Genomic DNA, 21,272 nt, shown 5'->3' with positions numbered 1-21,272 from the left:
GTAGAGGTTGATCTTGGTTTCATCTGTCCAAAGAATGTTTTTCCAGAACTGTGCTGGCTTTTTTAGATGTTCTTTAGCAAAGTCCAATCTAGCCTTTCTATTATTGAGGCTTATGAGTTGCTTGCACCTTGCAGTGCACCCTCTGTATTTACTTTCTTGCAGTCGTCTCTTTATGGTAGACTTGGATATCGATACGCCTACCCCCTGGAGAGTGTTGTTCACTTGGTTGGCTGTTGTGAAGGGGTTTCTCTTCACCATGGAAATGATTCTGCAATCATCCATCACTGTTGTCTTCTGTAGACGTCCAGGTCTTTTTGCGTTGCTGAGTTCACCAGTGCTTGCTTTCTTTCTCAGGATGTACCAAACTGTAGATTTTGCCACTCGTAATATTGTAGCAATATCTTGGATGGGTTTTTTCTGTTTTCGCAGCTTAAGGATGACTTCTTTCACCTGCATGGAGAGCTCCTTTGACCGCATGTTGTCTGTTCATAGCAAAATCTTCCACATGCAAGCACCACACCTCAAATCAACTCCAGGCCTTTTATCTGCTTAATTGATAATGACATAACGATGGACTTGCCCACACCTGCCCATGAAATAGCCTTTGAGTCAATTGTCCAATTACTTTTGAGCCCCTGAAATGAAGGGATTGTGTTCAAAAAATGCTTTAGTTGCCTCACATTTTTATGCAATCGTTTTGTTCACCCCACTGAATTAAAGCTGAAAGTCTGCACTTCAACTGCATCTGAGTTGTTTCATTTAAAATTCATTGTGGTAATGTACAGAACCAATATTAGAAAAAAGTTGTCTCTGTCCAAATATTTATGGACCTAACTGTATATACACACAATATATCTGGAAATCCACAAAGGGAGCAAATGAATCAAATATCTTAAAATATAGGTTTTTCTTCTTAAGCTTTAGATTCCTACCAGGAATCATCATAAGAGGAAAATAATTAGACTTACAGGAATCCAAGGCAATATATAGCAATTAAGTAGGGGAGGGTAGGTGGATGCTGGGGGGATTGATGTGGTGAGGTTTGGAGGGTGTTGGTCATAAAGTCCTATTTATTATGTGCAAGATCTTCTTTTTAAGAGTTCTTGCCCAAATGTCTATTGGTGGCAGCCAGCTCTATGGCACTTTTAGTATTAGCTTTGAATTTTACTTGCACTGAGTCCCATTTAAATGTGTGTTTGGTCGTACTTGTATGTGTATACCCACCCCTCCTAATTTGCTATATATTGCCTTGGATTCCTGTAAGTCTAATCATTTCCTCTGATGATGATTCCTGGTAGGAATCAAAAGCTTGGGAATAAAAAACTATTTTTAGATACGTGATTCATTTGCTCTCTTTGTGGATTTCCAGCTACAAATATGCAAACCATATCACAGACCTTTGCCTCCACATATATGTAAATACATAATACTGTATATATATATATATATATATATATATATATATATATATATATATATATATATATATATATATATATATATATATATATAATAGTGTGCATCTGCAAAGTAAAAAAGGTAAAATATCCATGTTGAAAAGGACTAAAGGTTAAAGTTTTATCTGGATAGTCTTCATGTAGTGCAGTGATTCTTAACCTTTTATGAGTCACAAACCCCTTTAAGAATCTGATGAAAGCTATGGACCCTTCCCCTTCACGCAAAACAAAATTAACAGTACAGTCCTGTATAGTGAAAATAAATGTTCATTTTTATCTGATCCTCACGGACCCACTAAAACCCATCCATGGAGCCCCTAGGGATCCACGGATCCCAGGTTAAGAACCTCTGATATAGTAAATACCATACATACAGTATACTAAACAGGCACACATGGGTGGGCGACCTGGCTGGGATGGAGCATGGTTCTTTACCTGGATGGGAGGCAAGCCCTTCAAAGGCACAAGAAGAAACCAGAGGATCATCCTGCCTCAACCAGGAGAGAGGAAGGAGATGCCAGTGTGGAACTGGTTAGGCTGGTGTCCCAGCAGGGCTGGACCGAGGAATAATACCTGACTGGGGGGCAAGTGTGATGGAAAGAGAGCAGGAGACAACTTTTTACGTTAGTGGCAGCATCCCTTGGCGGTGCTACCAGTACAAACACCCATAAGGCATGTAGGGAACTTTCGTAAAAAAAATTAAACAAAGAAAAATGACCTGACAAAGCTTCTCTCAAACACTATGGCCAGTCAGATGGAAGTACTCGGTGTCATCTACATTTACAATGAGTGGCCACAGTTTTAAGTCCACCTGCCCCTCCATTTTCCTTGAACATGATGTTTAACTTTAGGATTTTTAGCCTAGTTAGCCCCCTAGTTGCAGGCATCATGGTGTACTGGTTAAGGCTTTGAAACACAAAACTTGAGGTTCTGGGTTCAAATCCCACTGCTGGTACTGTGCGACCATAAGCAAGTCACTTCACCTGCCTGTGTCCCATTTGGACAAGCAAAAGAAATGTAAAAGTCGCCTTTGATAAAGATGTCAGTCAAGTAATATTTGGATTTTTTTTTCTCAGTGATATTACCACAGATACAAAAACAGCAAAAAACTGAGAGTGTACTATACATCTCAACATTATACTATAATAAACAGCAGCACGGTATAATATAGTGCACAAACCTAGAATAATTACTTATATCAATTGTAAAATTCATATTAAATTGCCATATTAATGGACTTATTATTATTGCTTTTAGTCAAATTTTTAATTTCTGTTTTACTAGGCCAACTTAAGCTAATTCTTCTTTTAGATGCATTAATTTGTGTTATAGCTGTTGAGGTTTTTGAAACCCCGAAACCCCCCAGCTGTGAGGTGCACCAAAACTGTGTCAACACAGGCAGGGATTGTTTGCCCATCGCTGAGGCACCAGCAGGATTGCACCTTCACCACATAACATGCTAGTCAGCCAATGGGTGATGTGGGGAACATTCTAACCTGGCCCCGTTGTTGCTTGTTTACTGTGTCTGTGTGTATTAAAGTGGTAGCTCCTGTTTGAATAAAGACCCTGACTGTTCCTGTTTTAATTGGAATAAAGTTTGTTTTCTTGAAGCTTGTGGACTCAGCATCTTCTCTCGGGTGCAAAACAGTGACTGACACATCACATGGTACCAGGAGTGGGGTTTTGCACCGATGGATCCTCAATAGGCATACAATGTTCTGCTCCCACCAGAGCCATATGAGACCCCTGCAGGCACTCCTGTCCCCAGAACATGCTGGTGAAGATGTTTCCCTAAGATGATGCAGAGTGTCTCCTATTCTGTTTTAAAAGCACGATAACACTGATGCAGCTATTTTGGCCCTCTTTTTGACCAGGGATGCCCTACATGTCATGCAAAATCTTCCTCCTGAAAGGCTTGATGATTATGACTTCCTGAATCAACATGTTCTCTTCTGCACAGCTTTGAGCTCCTTGGCCAAGTGGTGTCAGTTTCAGCTGTGGCAAATTAATCCGGATAGGCCTATATGGGGACAGGTCCAGGACTTAGTAGACCTGATTCAAAGGTGATTTCATGGAGACACCTTTGAGTGCATTGTGAAAAAGCTCCGGACCTTTCTAAGGAATGCATTCCATAGACGAATGCAAGTGCTTTCGGTTTGGGGGCGGTGCTCTCTCAGTGTTTCGATGAGTAAGAACATCCATTCACATTTTTGAGTAGGAAATTACTCCCCAGGTAACGTAATTACTCGACCATCAAGAAGAAATGTTTGGCAATTAAGTCGGTGGTGGAGGCCTTCTGCTATTACTTGTGGGGCAGATGGTTTACCTTAAGAACAGATCACTCTTTGGTCCAGTGGCTCCAGTGGCAGAAAGATACTAACTTATGACTCACTACGTGGTTTATTAGTTTGCAGCGTTTTGTTTTTGATGTTCGCCATTGGCCTGGGTCTGCACATGTCAATGCAGACGTCCTTTCGTGCCTGGCTGAGCCTGGCTTAGATGATCACTTCATTCACCATGTGGTGAACAAAGCTCCCCCAGCTGCACGGTACACTGAAACTGTGTCAATGAAGATAGGAGTTGCTTGTTGTCACTGAGACAGCTGCAGGTTCGCACCCTTGCCATGTAACACACCAGTCAACCAATGGATAATGAGGAAAGCAGTCTAACCTGGCCACTAACCTAGCCCCATTACTGCTGTTTGCTGTGTCTGCGTGTATTGAAGTGGTAGTTCCCGTTTGGATAAAGACCCTGACTGTTCCTGTTTCAATTGGAAATAAAGTGGGTTTTCTTGAAGACACTGACTCATGCATCATAAGTTGTACATTGTTATAGCAATTGGGTATATGTTCAGCAAAAAGCTGAAAAGCCATAAAAACAATATGACAACATGTAGAATTGCACTCATGCCCCTCACAATGCACCTTTTTAGATATTAAAGAATTGTGATTGATGCAGAATAATCTATTTCTGTGCCAAGAGTAACCAGTAATATTTTTTGTAATGGTTCTTCCTCCAATAATTTAACTAAATGTTGTGTTTGATAATACTGCCTGTTTTCTTCGTGTCCTGTTATGTCTATTAGTCCTGAACAGTGTCGAGTTCAACCCCAGGACCCCACTCCGCTGTCTAAACAGCCCAATGCACTTTCGCTCCATGAGAGACAAATTGCAATTTTTGAAAGTGCAGAAGGCCAGTGTGTGAAATAACTTCATCTGAAGCAAGCCACAATTTTGGTATTTTACATAACTGCCCACCAGACTCTGACATTGACTGAGAGATCCTCCATGCAAACCTCCTTCAGTTGCAAGATGTTTTCTTCTCTGTCCTGCCCATTTCAAATTACCGCACAACATTTCAATGGGATTTATATCTGGGTTTTCACAATCCACAACTCTCTGTTTGTTCTTTTTCAGCCATTCCTTTTTAGATTTGCTAATGTGCTTTGGATCATCATCATGTTGAAAGGCCTATTTCCAGTTCAACTTCAACTACTGGACAGATGGCTTCACATTAACGTCAAGCACACTTTGATATGATGTAGGATTCATAGTTAACTTGATAATTGCAAGATGTCCAGGCCCTGAGGCAGCAATGCAAACCCAAACCAGAACATTTCCACCACCAAATTTCACAGCTGGAATGAAGATCTAATCCTGTGATGTTGTTTTTGCTTTGTGCCAAACATGTCTACTGCTACTGAGGCTAACCAACTCTATCTTTGATTCATCTCTCCAGAGCTTAATGATTGATTTTAAAGAATTTGGCGATTTTTTTAAATCCCTTGCTAGACTCCTAGGCATCCATAGCCTTCTTCCTGTTGGCCTTAGAGAGCTCTTTCGATCTTGGAATGATGACACCACACACATCAAGAGAAAAGAGAACACCAGACCCTCAGTATCTGTAGCTTAAATTAAAAAGGTGCCACCTGTATACTCCCTAAGGCAGTGGTTCCCAAACTTGGTCCTGGGGACCCACTGTGGCTGCAGGTTTTTGTTCCAATCAGATTCATAATCAGTGGTAATAATTGATAACAACTGATCCCATTTAATTAGCTGCTCATTTTAACTCTTCTCTTATTCTTTATTCAGAAAAACACAACAGTATGGTTTTTACATTTATAAGACATTTAGAAACATTTCTATCTTTTTCTAAAGCTATAAATGCTTAACTCTCTTTTCTTGGTTTCCTATTATTCTCCATTTTTCCTGTGTAGTTTGCTCCTTTCATTTAACCCTAACAGTGGCAATTCACAATGACTTCAGTGTCAGACTCGCTAATTAGTAAAGAATCAATTAAATAACCAGAAGACTTGACAAAAGCAGAATGAAAATTAGGTTGAAAATACCGCTAACAACTTAAAAAAAAAAACCTACATATTCCCCATATATTTGCTTATTACATTTTAATACAAAACTTAGTTTAATAAAAAAACTCTACCAGACTTAGTTTGTAATTTCTACATTGATTCCAAAACACAGAAACTGGGAAATAATGAGAAGTTGCTTGGAACAAAAACCTGCAGCCACAGTGGGTCCCCAGGAATGAGTTTGGGAAGCACTGCCCTAAGGAGATCCTAATCAGCAGCACTTAATCTGGGACACCTGATTCTAATGTTACGGAGTGTAGGGGTGCTCTTACTTTTGGCATGTGACAACCTGCATTTTTGTTAAGTTAAATTATGAGAATGAATACACCATGTCAATTTTATGTGTCATTTGTTCAAGAATATGAAATTTGTCTGTAGACACTGTTTGCATTAAGATTTAATGTTAGCCTGTTAAAACATGGTGAAAAAGTCAACAATTTTCATAAGGTTTACTTTCATTTTCATATACATACACAAACACACACACCCACACACACATACAGTATAATGGTTGTGTAATGTATGACAATTGGACTGAAGATATGTTGGGATGCCAAACAGGTCACCCCCATTTAATATTAATTACTATAAAATTGCACGATGGCCCAATAATGAAACAGAAATGCCCTCGGCCAGGGATCTTTGTTAGATCAGGATAATTTGGCGTTACCTTGCAGGGTTATTTATCACTGGATTAGAAAGGACTGCTTGACTCAAGATGGAGTGTCATGTGTCATATGGGGAGCATCGAATAAACAGTAATGTCAATTTAATGTCAATGTCAATTTATTTATATAGCACATTTAAACAAACATAGTAATGCTGTGGCCAAAGTGCTTTACAAAAATAGAACAAATTAACATAAAACATAAATAGAAGTAAAATATATGAACATAAAATAAAATACATAATAAATAGAAGTAATGTTATATACATAAAAAATAGAAGTAATGTAATATAATCACAAAGAGGAAGCCATCAGTATTACTGAAGGTCACTGAATGCAAGTGAGTAGAAATGAGTCTTTGATCTTGCTTTAAACAATTCAATTGTAGACGACTCCTTTATATGATGAGGTAAAGAGTTCCACAGGTGAGGTGCGACAGCTGCAAAAGACCTGTCCCCCTTGGTTTTACACTTGGTACGAGGGACAACCAGAGACAGCTGACCAGAAGATCTAAGCACTCTAGATGGCTGATGTAAAACACACAGTTCAGATAAATAGGCAGGAGCAAGCCCATGTAAAGATTTAAAAACTAGCAGCAGGATTTTAAAATCAATTTGAAAACTGACAGTTAGCTAGTGTAAAGAAGCTAAAATAGGAGAGACAGAGTCATACTTTCTTGCCCCAACCAGAAAGCGAGCGGCAGCATTTTGTACCAACTGTAACCTGTGTATCAACGATTTGTTAATCCCAGAATACATTAGGCATATATCCCAGAATACTTTGAAATATGGTGGGCAGGGAAACGCTCGCTGTTAATTTTTGCACTTCAGTGTTAAATATTGGAATAGGAAGAAACAGAAAAACCTTTTAAAACTGCAAGATGTTGATTTTTACTTTGTGATTATTTCAATGCACTTAATATATTATGGTAGGTAAAATAAAGGTAAAAAAGCAGAATGTTTAAAAGAATAGAATTTGAATTGTTTATTTGAGAGTAGAAGAACATGGCTTGATATTTATAAAAATCAGTAGTCCTGTATTATAACAACAACAACAATAATAATAATAATATTTTATTTATATAGCATCTTTCTCACACTCAATTATTGTGCTGTATGGAGTGACCAAAATGTAAATGGAGATAAAATAATTGGGAGCAATCATTTTCAAATAATATTTATAATTAATAAGGTATGTAATGTGCATACATTTTTAAATTATTTGAGGTAAAATTTTGGTAAAGTTGGACTATTTATACAAATATTGAACTGGAAACCTCATTAACAAATGATATTACGTTTTTTAATGACAGTTTAGTGCATGTATTTAAGAAGGCTGCAATGAAATATGCAATTCTAAATAAAAAGAAAAACAAAAGAACTTAAGCTCTGACTTAATGGACTGCCATTTTTGAAATGTAAGAATCTTATAGAAAGCCAAGGAAATCTTTCACTCAGAGTGATTCTGTGCTTTATAAATATTTGGTTACAAAACATGAACACTTTTGCAAAAAAAGATCATGAGGAATTATTCTTCCTATCTGAATAAAACTATACCTCCTAAGCAACTGCGGACTTAAATTAATAAAATGTGTGATAAATATGAGTGCAACATCAATAAAGTGAAACAGGACAGATAGAAACAGACACTGACTAAGCACATTTGTAAGCAATTACTTTCAGAAGTATACAGGTAGGCTTGGTATTAATAAGTATTAATATTGAACTGTTCTGAAAAGATTTGAAAGTATCAGTTAATAAAGGTAAACAATTCTCTAGGGATACAAAACATTTGTATTGTTTTTAAACATTTAGGTAATGAAATAATTAAATCAAGTTTAAGTATCAGAACCCATTAATTCTTTCCAGAGTGAAACATTGATATAAAATGTTCTCTGCTCACTTACACAGACACACTACGCTAACATTTAATTTATTTCAATTAATAGAAAAGGGGAGTAAAATAATGTATTTTTGAGAAAAATTATGTGATAAGGCTCAAAGTAGGTTAATATAAAGTACAAGTAAAATACAGTGCCCTCCATATGGTTTGGAACAAGGACACATTTTTTCTTGATTGATTCCTCTACTCCACAGTTTAAAATTACAAATCATACAATTCAGACATCGTGATTGAAGTGCATAATGCAGACTTTCATTTAAGGGGATTTGCACACATGTCAACTCATACCATGTAGAAATGACAACACTTTGTTACATTATTTTTCTACATATTTAAAGGTGATTGTACTATTTGGAAATTTGGAAGAATCTTTGATTTTCATCTAAAAAGTGCAGTATGCAGTCCTAGAGGTTTAAAGGGAGCTACTTGCAGGAAATTTAATCTGTGAACTTCAAAATAATTGCTGCATATTTTATAAGAAACTTCCTAACATTACAAATGCACTGGGAGACCAAGCCCCATGGCGCCTTTAGCACCCAACCCCCAGTTGCGGCCAGAATATTAGTAAAATCTGTAAATGTACAAAAGAAAAATTATTATTTATTGGGGGTGGCATGGTGGCGCAGTGGGTAGCGCTGCTGCCTCACAGTTGGGAGACCTGAGGACCTGGGTTCGCTTCCCAGGTCCTCCCTGCGTGGAGTTTGCATGTTCTCCCCATGTCTGTGTGCTTTTCCTCCAGGTACTCTGGTTTCCTCCCACAATCCAAAGACATGCAGGTTAGGTGGATTGGCGATTCTAAATTGGCACTAGTGTGTGCTTGGTGTGTTTGTGTGTGTCCTGCGGTGGGTTGGCTACCTGCCCAGGATTGGTTCCTGCCTTGCGCCCTGTGTTGGCTGGGATTGGCTCCAGCAGACCCCCGTGACCCTGTGTTCGGATTCAGCGGGTTAGAAAATGGATGGATGGATTATTTATTGGAGTTAAAATCATGAAATTCTATAAATATGTAAAAGAAAACTTATTATTTAACAGAGTAAAAATCATGAAATGAGAATAAAATATTTACTCTGTTAGCGATTGGAGTATTCCCATAAACTGAGATCCACTATGCTCAATGAGTATTTATAAGAGACTAAATAAATGATCCATTCATTTTAACTTCTTAAATTCTTATACATAAAAAAACTTTTTTTAAAAATGACTAATGTAAATAACTGGAAAAATCATTTGAAAACTAAAGTGGTATGCAATGGGTCATCGTAACTCGACCTTCAGCTAACTAAATCACCTAAATACAAACATTGATGTTAAGAATAGATCTTTTTTTTTTTTTAATAGTTTGTTCCTGTGAAAGAAAGTTTACTCGATCAAAAATAAAAACCACGACTTTCTTGATATTTTAGATCATAATTTAAAAACGGAATAAGAATCTGAAAATCTAAGAACATCACATTAAAGTTCGATACATTCTAAAAAGAATGATATCAAACATATATATGTAGGTTTTAAAATAAGCCCGATTTAAACCGTGCCAAGAAACGTGACATAAAAACATCACATAAAATTGTTGCACTTTTAGGCTTAGGACTTTATATAGAGAGAGAGTAGATTATTCTATAATTAAGCTGTTGATTGATATTAAAGAATCACATTATGTTAACAATTAAGAAATGCAACAATAGGTTAAATGTGCAGAAGAGATCGGAGGACTGATAAGAGCATCTTATATGAGATTTAGGTTTCTTTAATCAAATTTGTAATAGAAGCTATAGGAGCTATGGAGCTATGCATATGGTTTGAAAGCATAAAAGCTATCAGCACTTATTAACTGAAATTAAATATAGTGCTATCAGTTCAGAACTTTTAGAATATGTAAGGCACTTCTCCAGCAACTCCAATTATTACATTAGATAGATAGATAGATAGATAGATAGATAGATAGATAGATAGATAGATAGATAGATAGATAGATAGATAGATAGATAGATAGATAGATAGATAGATAGATAGATAGATAGATAGATAGATAGATAGATACTTTATTAATCCCAAGGGGAAATTCACATACTCCAGGAGCAGCATACTGATACAAAAAACCAATATTAAATTAAAGAGTGATAACAATGCAGGTAAAACAGACAATAACTTTGTATAATGTTAACGTTTACCCCCCCAGGTGGAATTGAAGAGTCACATGGTTTGGGGGAGGAACGATCTCCTCAATCTGTCAGTGGAGCAGGACGGTGACAGCAGTCTGTCGCTGAAGCTGCTCCTCTGTCTAGAGATGATACTGTTCAGTGGATGCAGTGGATTCTCCATAATTGACAGGAGCCTGCTCAGCGCCCGTCGCTCTGCCACGGATGACAAACTGTCCAGCTCCATGCCTACAATAGAGCCTGCCTTCCTCACCAGTTTGTCCAGGCGTGAGGCGTCATTCTTCTTTATGCTGCCTCCCCAGCACACCACTGCGTAGAAGAGGGCATTTGCCACAACCGTCTGATAGAACATCTGCAGCATCTTATTACAGATGTTGAAGGACGCCAGTCTTCTAAGGAAGTATAGTCGGCTCTGTCCTCTCTTGCACAGAGAATCAGTATTGGCAGTGCAGTCCAATTTATCATCCAGCTGCACTCCCAGGTATTTATAGGTCTGTACCCTCTGCACACAGTCACCTCTGATGATCACAGGGTCCAGGAGGGCATAAGCCCTCCTCCGGTCCTTCCAGGCATCCCAGCTAGGTGCCACCTCCAGCCACTTGCCACAATAGATAGATAGATAGATAGATAGATAGATAGATAGATAGATAGATAGATAGATAGATAGATAGATAGATAGATAGATAGATAGATAGATAGATAGATAGATAGATAGATAGATAGATAGATAGATAGATAGATAGATAGATAGATAGATAGATAGAATTCTCTTATGGAATTTCATGTAAGTTGGTAGTGTTAGAGATATTTTTTGTAACAATTAATCATGATGAACCCTTGGCATTACTTTGTACTTGTCCTTGATAGAGTGCCAATAGATTGCCATATAACAAAGTGCTTTAGACTGGCTTTGGCCTGTCTACCTTGAAGTAAGCTGGCGCTTGTCTGAAATGCAGCCCCCAGAGTGCAGCCTCCAGCTTTGGATCAACATCATGAATCTCTTAGGTACCCAAAGGTTTCGACCATCCTACTTTACCTTTTAGAGCATGTTATTCACCTCTCTGTGTAATCTGAATAATCATATAAAGCTATAAATCTTTTATATGCATAATGCTGGAGTCTGAAGAGCCTTTGTGAACAAGAGCAGTCCTTATCAAGGATTTCCCTTACAGTAGTGAAGGTGGTTGAGAACGAAATGGTCCGGACATTCAAATTGTTATACCAGTCTGATATCTAGATTAATAACGATATTGAGAGATCACAGGAGAGTTTTTAAAGCCCTTTTCTTTAAATATGGTTGCAAAAATGGGGTTTCAGAAACAAGCATTTCGATTCTGACTTGCTAGAAAAGGAAACACATAAAAAAAGTAAAACATCTCTTTATTTCAGGATCCATTAGACATTCAGTAATAGTTAGCATATGACGTAGGCTGAAAAACTGAAGATGGACGCATGACTTCCTTAACTCGGATTCTTCTGGGATCCCAGACACAGTCTTCTTCTAAGCCACTGGGCACCATTCCACAGTTAGGTGGCACCCAGGCTGTATCATATCCATGGTTGTGCCATGTTTTTTGCATGGGATGCCCTTGCCTGTCAATCTTTTTAACTTTTCCCACATTGACTAGGAGCTTCAGGACATATCGTTGACTTTCATCAACATGTAAGGGGTACCTGCTGGCCTTCTGAATGTCACGGCTAACATATACCCCCCGTCCTAACATGCCATCCGCAGAGGGTCTGAAGCCATTCTTCTTGATTAGCTCTGCATTTTGCTTTGTTGTTCCGTGGAACATTATATAGACTTTATCTGGCACAGGTTCAGTATAACTCCCGAGACAAGCTGGAATGTAAACATGGGAGTCAACTTCTGCCCAAATGTTAGACGCCATGCTGGTTCTGAGCTGTGACAGAATGTAACCTAAAATAAGAAATGAAGAGTGGTTTAGGGAGCAAAGAAAGGTTAATAGAACAGAGAGCTATTTACATAAACAAAGACTTAAGATTAAGTTAGTCATCACCCAAGCCATGAGCTGTCTCTAGCCATGTTTCTTTTTTTATTGAGTGGTGTTATTCTTTAGTCTTTTAAGAACTTATACTGTATTAACATGGAGAACGTAACTACACTGCCAATGTGTGTAGTGGTCATTACTCTCTGAATTTTAATTGAACATGCATTCTTCTCTGTGTTCAAGCAGCCATCTGCACAGAGAGTTAGTTATCTAGTTGTACTGTGTAGCTTTGTCCCTCCACTTACAGAAGCACCCTGTCTTTAGAATTAATTAAGAGAGCACTGAGATAAGAATAAAAGACAGTCACCTCTTATTGAGGATGTAGGCTTATCACCACACTAACATCAAAGAGTTATGAAAGCTTATTTTTAAATGTATCAATGAAACTACAGTATTATACTCTAAACCAGAAGCATCTGTCTTCTGAATAATATAAACTGATTTTTTGCTTTAGATTCAGGGCAAGGCTGCCCTCTGTTGCCAATGTTATTTGCCATTGCTATTGAAACTCTTGCTATCCGTATTCCTAATCAAGCAGATACAGTGCATCCGGAAAGTATTCACAGCGCATCACTTTTTCCACATTTTGTTATGTTACAGCCTTATTCCAAAATGGATTAAATTCATTTTTTTCCTCAGAATTCTACACACAACACCCCATAATGACAATGTGAAAAAAGTTTACTTGAGGTTTTTGCAAATTTATTAAAAATAAAACAACTGAGAAAGCACATGTACATAAGTATTCACAGCCTTTGCCATGAAGCTCAAAATTGAGCTCAGGTGCATCCTGTTTTTCCTGAAAAGACAGTTAAAAAATCTACTAGCATTGTTATACCATGGAAGACCCAAAGAGTGTCTGATTTAAAGAGAACATGCCGTAGAGCTGAGCGTAAATGGAGGAAAACTAAACTAACTATTGACTATGAAATATTAAAAGTTAAAATAACAGAATACAATAACAGTCCGTCTTGAGAGGCGCTGCTATTTCTCTAAGATTATAAATAACAATGCTAGTAATCCCAGAGTCTTATTCTCAACAATTGATCATCTGTTAAACCCAGGTAACTCAAAGGAATGCCTCCTAAGTACTTCCAGTAAAACCTGTGAGGCTATCGCTGTATTTTTCAATCAAAAAATTAATGATATTAGAAATAACATAGTATATCTCCCCAACACTAAGGATCCTCCTAAACCCCAGTACCCCATAATAAACAAATTAAAGTCTTTCACTAGGATAGATTTACCTGATTTACATAAAATAATTTCTCAAATGAAACCATCCACCTGTGCCCTTCACCCAATACCAACAAATTTTTTCAAAGAAGTATCGGGCGTGCTTAGTGATAATGTTCTTGACATAGTAAACTCGTCATTAGATACGGGGGTCTTCCCAGACTGTCTTAAGACTGCGGTAGTTAAACCCCTACTTAAGAAAAATAATCTCGATCCCTCTGCTCTTGAAAATTATAGACCCATCTCTAACCTGCCTTTCTTAAGTAAAATTCTAGAGAAGGCAGTCATTATACAGTTAAATGAGCACCTCAATAAACATGCTATTCTTGATAAATTTCAGTCAGGTTTTAGAACAAATCACAGCACAGAAACTGCACTCGTTAAAGTAGTAAATGACTTGCGGGTAAATGCAGACAGAGGCCATTTATCTGTTCTCATCCTCTTAGATCTGAGTGCCGCATTTGACACCATTGATCATAATATTCTTAAGAATCGCCTTAGTCAATGGGTGGGCCTCTCTGGCAGTGTCTTAAATTGGTTTGAATCCTACCTGGCAGGGAGAAAATTCTTTGTTAGTTGTGGTAATTATAACTCAAAGACACATGATATTCTATATGGTGTTCCACAAGGCTCTATCCTGGGTCCACTGCTCTTCTCAATCTACATGCTTCCATTAGGTCAGATTATCTCAGGGCACAACGTGAGCTACCACAGCTATGCTGATGACACACAGCTGTATTTATCAATAGCACCTGATGACCCCAAATCTCTTGATTCGCTAACACAATGTCTAACTTGTATCTCAGAATGGATGAATAGTAACTTTCTCAAATTAAATAAAGAAAAAAACGAAATCTTAGTGATTGGCAATAATTGATACAATGAGGCTATTAGAAATAAACTAGATGCATTAGGATTAAAAGTCAAATCGGAGGTAAAAAGCTTAGGGGTAACCGTTGATTGTAATCTGAATTTTAAATCGCATATTAATCAGATCACTAGGACAGCGTTTTTTCACCTAAGAAACATAGCAAAAGTTAGACCTCTTATATCATCAAAAGATGCAGAGAAATTACTTCATGCGTTTGTTTTCAGTCGGCTAGATTACTGTAACGCACTCCTCTCAGGACTACCCAAAAAAGACATCAATCGTTTGCAACTAGTGCAGAATGCAGCTGCTAGAATCCTTACCAGGAAAAGAAAATCCAAACACATTTCTCCAGTTTTGATGTCACTACACTGGTTACCTGTGTCATTCAGAATTGACTTTAAAATTCTGCTTATGGTTTATAAAGCTTTAAATAATCTCGCCCCGGCTTATATATCGGAATGTCTGACACCTTATATTCCAAATCGTAACCTCAGATCCTCAACTGAGTGTCTCCTTAGAATTCCAAGAGCAAAACTTAAAAGAAGTGGTGAGGCGGCCTTCTGCTGTTATGCACCTAAAATCTGGAATAGCCTGCCAGTAGGAATTCGCCAGGCTAATACAGTGGAGCACTTTAAAAAACTACTGAAAACACATTATTTTAACATGGCCTTCTCATAACTTCACTGTAATTTAATCCTGATACTCTGTATATCTAATTCATTATAATAACTATTCATTCAAAATCTGTACTAACCCCTACTCTCTCTTCTGTTTCCTTTTCCGGTGTCCTGTTGGTGGTGGCGTGCGCCACCACCATCTACCCAAAGCACCATGATGTTCCAACAATGATGGATGGATTAAAAGCCAGAAATCTGTATGACCATCAGCATCAAGTGACTCCGTGAAAAACCCGAACTACAAAGAGGACTATTTCATTTATGTTAGGTAGAATGCCCAAAGGAGACTGGGCGGTCTCATGGCCTGGAACCCCTACAGATTTTATTTTTTTCTCCAGCCTTCTGAAGTTTTTTTTTTGTTTTTCCTGTCCACCCTGGCCATCGGACCTTACTCCTTTCTATGTTATTTAATGTTGTCTTATTTTAATTTCTTATTTTGTCTTTTATTTTTCTTCTCTCCATTATGTAAAGCACTTTGAGCTACTTTTTGTATGAAAATGTGCTATATAAATAAATGTTGTTGTTGTTGTTGTTGATCATCCTTGAGATGTTTCTGCAGCTTAATTGGAGTCCACCTGTGGTAAATTCAGTTGACTGGACATGATTTGGAAAGGCACACACCTGTCTTTATAAGGTCCCACAGTTGACAGTTCATGTCAGAGCACAAACCAAGCATGAAGTCAAAGGAATTGTCTGTAGACCTCCGAGACAGGATTGTCTCAAGGTACAAATCTGGGGAAGGTTACAGAAAAATTTCTGCTGCTTTGAAGGTCCCAATGAGCACAGTGGCCTCCATCATCCATAAGTGGAAGAAGTTCGAAACCACCAGGACTCTTCCTAGAGCTGGCCGGCCATCTAAACTGAGTGATCGGGGGAGAAGGGCCTTAGTCAGGGAGGTGACCAAGAACCCGATGGTCACTCTGTCAGAGCTCCAAAGGTCCTCTGTGGAGAGAGGAGAACCTTCCAGAAGGACAACCATCTCTGCAGCAATCCACCAATCAGGCCTGTATGGTAGAGTGGCCAGACAGAAGCCACTCCTTAGTAAAAGGCACATGGCAGCCCACCTGGAGTTTGCCAAAAGGCACCTGAAGGACTCTCAGACCATGAGAAAGAAAATTCTCTGGTCTGATGAGACAAAGATTGAACTCTTTAGTGTGAATGCCAGGCGTCACATTTGGAGGAAACCTGGCACCATCCCTACAGTGAAGCATGGTGGTGGCAGCATCATGCTGTGGGGATGTTTTTCAGTGGCAGGACCTGGGAGACTAGTCAGGATAAAGGGAAAGATGACTGCAGCAATGTACAGAGACATCCTGGATGAAAACCTGCTCCAAAGCGCTCTTGACCTCAGACTGGGGTGACGGTTCATCTTTCAGCAGGACAACGACCCTAAGCACACAGCCAAGATATCAAAGGAGTGGCTTCAGGACAACTCTGTGAATGTCCTTGACTGGCCCAGCCAGAGCCCAGACTTGAATCCAATTGAACATCTCTGGAGAGATCTTAAAATGGCTGTGCACCGACGCTTCCCATCCAACCTGATGGAGCTTGAGAGGTGCTGCAAAGAGGAATGGGCGAAACTGGCCAAGGATAGGTGTGCCAAGCTTGTGGCATCATATTCAAAAAGACTTGAGGCTGTAATTGCTGCCAAAGGTGCATCGACAAAGTATTGAGCAAAGGCTGTGAATACTTATGTACATGTGATTTGTCAGTTTTTTTATTTTTAATAAATTTGCAAAAACCTCAAGTAAACTTTTTTCACATTGTCATTATGGGGTATTGTGTGCAGAATTCTGAGGAAAAAAATGAATTTAATTCATTTTGGAAAAAGGCTGTAACATAACAAAATGTGGAAAAAGTGATGCGCTGTGAATACTTTCCAGATGCACTGTAATTAAGGTGTCATAAGTGTATATTATTCAAAGTCAATACTTTTGCACTTTAGCTTATTAAGTTTCTCTTATTTCATAACTGTTCAAATATCTTGAAATCACAGTTACAAAAAAACGATTTATTTAAATCTGCATTGCAGCAGACCTTGGTGTTTTTGTGCTTGTTTTTAGTTTTTTTAAATAATGTTTTTCATTTCTATTTCTACTCAGATATTCTGTCAGTAGTTTTCTTTTCAAAAAAAAATGTTTAAGAATGTATGTGAAACTTTATTGATTTTGATTGTTACTGCTTATGGAATTTACACGGTACCTACACTGCTATCAGTGTGACCAGTTACAAATAATAATAGTCTCTGTACTGGTACTATCTGGGAGTTGGACTTTGAGTTGGAGTGAGTTTTAAACCACCATTGCCAACTATCATCACAAGCAACGTACGGTCCTCATTGAATAAAGTGAATGGGCTCATGTCATCTGTGCGATACTTCTACGCGTGTTATGAAAGCTGTCCAGTCTGCTTTACTTGACTGTTAAGGCCGACTTGGGGTCACTTTGTGAAGAGCAAGACAGAAACTTAAGATCTGGTAAGCAGACAGTTGGCAGGGTCTGCATATCCGTTAATAAAAGATGGGGTAATAATATCTCGGTGACAGAGCACATCTGGCTGTTGGTCTTTGTCCATGCTCTTTACTTTGTGAATTTAAACAGACCATTGTTACGGTTGTTAATGTACTGTCACAGGCTTAAGTGGGTGACACAGCTCGACTAATTTATTATAAGAGTACAAAATTGGAAACCAAATCACCTGACTCATTCATTCATTTGCACACTACCATCAGTACACAAATATTAATACTAGAAGGGTTAATTAACATACTGGATAAATGGAATGTAAACATCTCTGGGGCTTACATATCCCAAACAAGAAAAAAAACCAGCCATTTGGAAACACAGAACTGGAGCAGTGACATGTACTGACATCCTCGCAGACACTAAATAAGGCCATTTATACTGTTAGCAAAGATATAAAATTCTGTGAATCACTGATCATTAACAAAAGGAAAATGCCAAAGTGAAACCAAATAGAATGCAGCTGATCATCAAAGATATTAAAGCACTGCTTTTGGAAAAACAACATCATCTTCAGGAAAATGAGGTAGAAGAAAGGGAGGTTTTAAAAATGAAAGAAAAAAATACATCAATTAAACAAAAAATAATATAGAAGGAAAAGAAATGGGCCAGTTTAATGATAACAATCCAAAGCTAGTCTAGAAAGGTGTGAAAGCTATCAGATGATTGGGCTCTACAAAAATGAGACCTTTACAATAAACAAGGAGCACACACTTTTAACTGATGAATGTTTTTGCAAAACTTTAAGCCAATGATTTCAGTAACAATAATTTACAGGTTAGATAGGTCCTTTGTAAAAATGGCAGAAATATTACAGGGTTGGAGGTCAGCATAGCCAAAGTAAAGATATCTTTGCAGCAGGTCAAAACTAAGAGGGCAAAATGGCATATCAGGTCATCTCCTGAAGTCTCCTGTTTCAAGCTGCTCTCTCCAGTTTTACATTTGCTTTTTAACTGGTCCCTGAGCTTTGATATTTATTACCTCATTACACAAGTCTGGCAGGCCAGACAGTCTAAATGATCAGAGTCCAATGGTATTCACTTCTATTCCAAAGAAATGCTCTGCACATTTGGTGGAAAATATTAAATCATGCAGTCTTCTTTCAAAATAACAACTAATTTTCTCAGATGGTTTGCTATCAGGAAAAAGTAACTGATTAGTTTTGCTGGGATTTGCAACATTAAAGCAACATATATAGGCTGTATCTTACATTAACTATTTAGTTGTTTAGGATATTTAAGCTCGAAATCAAACAACATTGTGAAAAGTTAGGGTGAAACTAAAAATCTGGAATTCCAGACAAAATCTTATATAAATATATTTATTTCCTGAATCCCCTTTCTTCATTATAGAATCTTGGCAACTGTGTGTTTATCCCAGAGGCCTCAAACACAACTTGGGAACAAAACAGGAAAAGGAAGCCAATCAATTACAGGCTTGTCTGAGCTGGAAATTGAGCCCAGTTTCCTGCAGCTGTGAGGCAATAACAACATCCATGAAATTTCCATGCAACAGTCAATGAATCAATCTACTTAGTTTTTCACAGCATCTTTCTTAACCAAATTTAATACAATGTAAATTAAAAAACCATTAAGACTAAAAGTTATTTCTAGTCAGTAACCACAGATTGTAAATGTATCTGCTGAATCAGGACAAATATGATAATACTTCATGATCAGAAACCATCAGTGTACTTTGATTATGAATTATATGTGCACATCTAGGACGAAACTGAAGAAGGACTGCAACTTTTCTTTTTTTTTTGTTTTTATTATTTTGACACTGCATACTTAAAAGCAGGCCTTAGTTAAGTGAGTTTTAATTCTAATTTCCTGTGATTGTCATTCAGATTCCCCATTGTGATCTGGAAAGAACCGAAGCAAGAAAGCAACATGTGAAGAAATAAGCTGAACGGGCAGCAGCATTACATAAGTGAGCACATCTGGAAGAGGAGCGGCTTACCTCGAGGAGTGCGGAGATCGGCAGTGTGTCTAGAGAGCGAAGGGCGGCCCTCTTATAATCTCAGTTTTGAGTTTCAAAATGAGTTACATTTGGGAAGGAGGGTGTGATTTACTGGAAAACGTAACTTATGAGTTTGGGAGCTCATTTGTATCCATCTTATTATAAGAAACATCTGTTGAAACGACACAACCAGAGAAAACTTGTAATTGTTTTCTTCCTTTTTCTTCATTTGTTCAGCATGAATTTTAAATCTGACAGTTAGAGTCAACTCAAATCAACATCAGGAACTACAGACATAAAACAGGAACCATCCCTAAATTTGATGCCAACATCCAAAGACAGAAAAGATTTATTGCAGGCTGAGAATTAGCATCTCTTTAATGTTGGAAGGTTTATTTTATTAGGAGGCTTTTTGCAACACACTGCATTCTTCCACACATCCATTGGAATATATATATATATATATATATACACATATATATATATATCACAGTTAGCTCTTCATTTAATCATTGGGGTTATTCTGTCAAACTGCATCTGCAAATTAAATAAAAGATTTTGGCTGTTCATCTGAAATTTTGTGTCTCTTACTTCCATTCCTTTTCACCATGGAAATAAACCTCAACTTTTTTATTTTCCTATTCATTTAATCATAATTTTAGTGGTTATTGTGACTAGTGTTTACCTGACTAGATTTTGTAAGGATTTTGACAGTTCAGGTTCATTGTCAATATTTCTCTGTTTACAATGGCTGGTTAGTATAAAGTACAATCACACTTGTTCATCTAGACACACCTTGATTAAGCTCTCCTAACAAATGAGTTTTGATATTAAAGAATGTATGATTTCTGCTTTCAATTATTATTAATAAAGTATCTATCTATCTATCTATCTATCTATCTATCTATCTATCTATCTATCTATCTATCTATCTATCTATCTATCTATCTATCTATCTATCTATCTATCTATCTATCTATCTATCTATCTATCTATCTATCTATCTATCATATTTTTGGCTGACACTTTTATCAAAGGTGCTGCTTGCTTACAAGATCTTTATTTATTACAAATATTTACACACACACATTTTTTGTTAATAGTAGCAGCACAAGCAGAATAAGTAAATTTCTAAGGTCATGCAGTGAGTCAAAGGAGAGAACTGAACTGGCAAATGTAAAGCTGCATTATGTACTACGCTGTATTTTCTGCTTATCATTGACATGTCCAGTAAGACACACAGAGAGTCATTGCGAAAAAAGATTTTAATCTGCAGAGAAGTTAAAGATTTTTCATTACTTTTTTTGTTTGTTTTTGACACTTGAATACTAAGCTTCATTAGAAAAAAATCTCAGCCATCTTTTATGCTGTAGTTGTGCTGATGTCATGCACTACACACAATCATGGCAAAAAAAAGAAAGAGACAAATATATGGGACATTGGG

General features: G+C 37.5%; 1 long non-coding RNA gene across 1 annotated transcript in view; it reads right to left on the bottom strand.

Annotated features, from left to right (window-relative positions):
• Nucleotides 1-13,251, bottom strand: part of LOC127527783 (uncharacterized) — a 497,464-nt gene extending 484,213 nt beyond the window's left edge. The window contains exon 1 of the long non-coding RNA XR_007934903.1: nt 13,159-13,251. This is a non-coding gene — a long non-coding RNA (uncharacterized LOC127527783). The remainder of the gene's footprint in view (nt 1-13,158) is intronic.
• Nucleotides 13,252-21,272: the final 8,021 nt, after the last annotated feature.

Source organism: Erpetoichthys calabaricus, chromosome 5 (assembly GCF_900747795.2).
Source record: "Erpetoichthys calabaricus chromosome 5, fErpCal1.3, whole genome shotgun sequence".
NCBI classification, from domain to species: domain Eukaryota; kingdom Metazoa; phylum Chordata; class Cladistia; order Polypteriformes; family Polypteridae; genus Erpetoichthys; species Erpetoichthys calabaricus.
The sequence above is the reverse complement of the archived record's forward strand: the minus strand, read 5'-3'. Positions and strand labels throughout refer to the sequence as shown.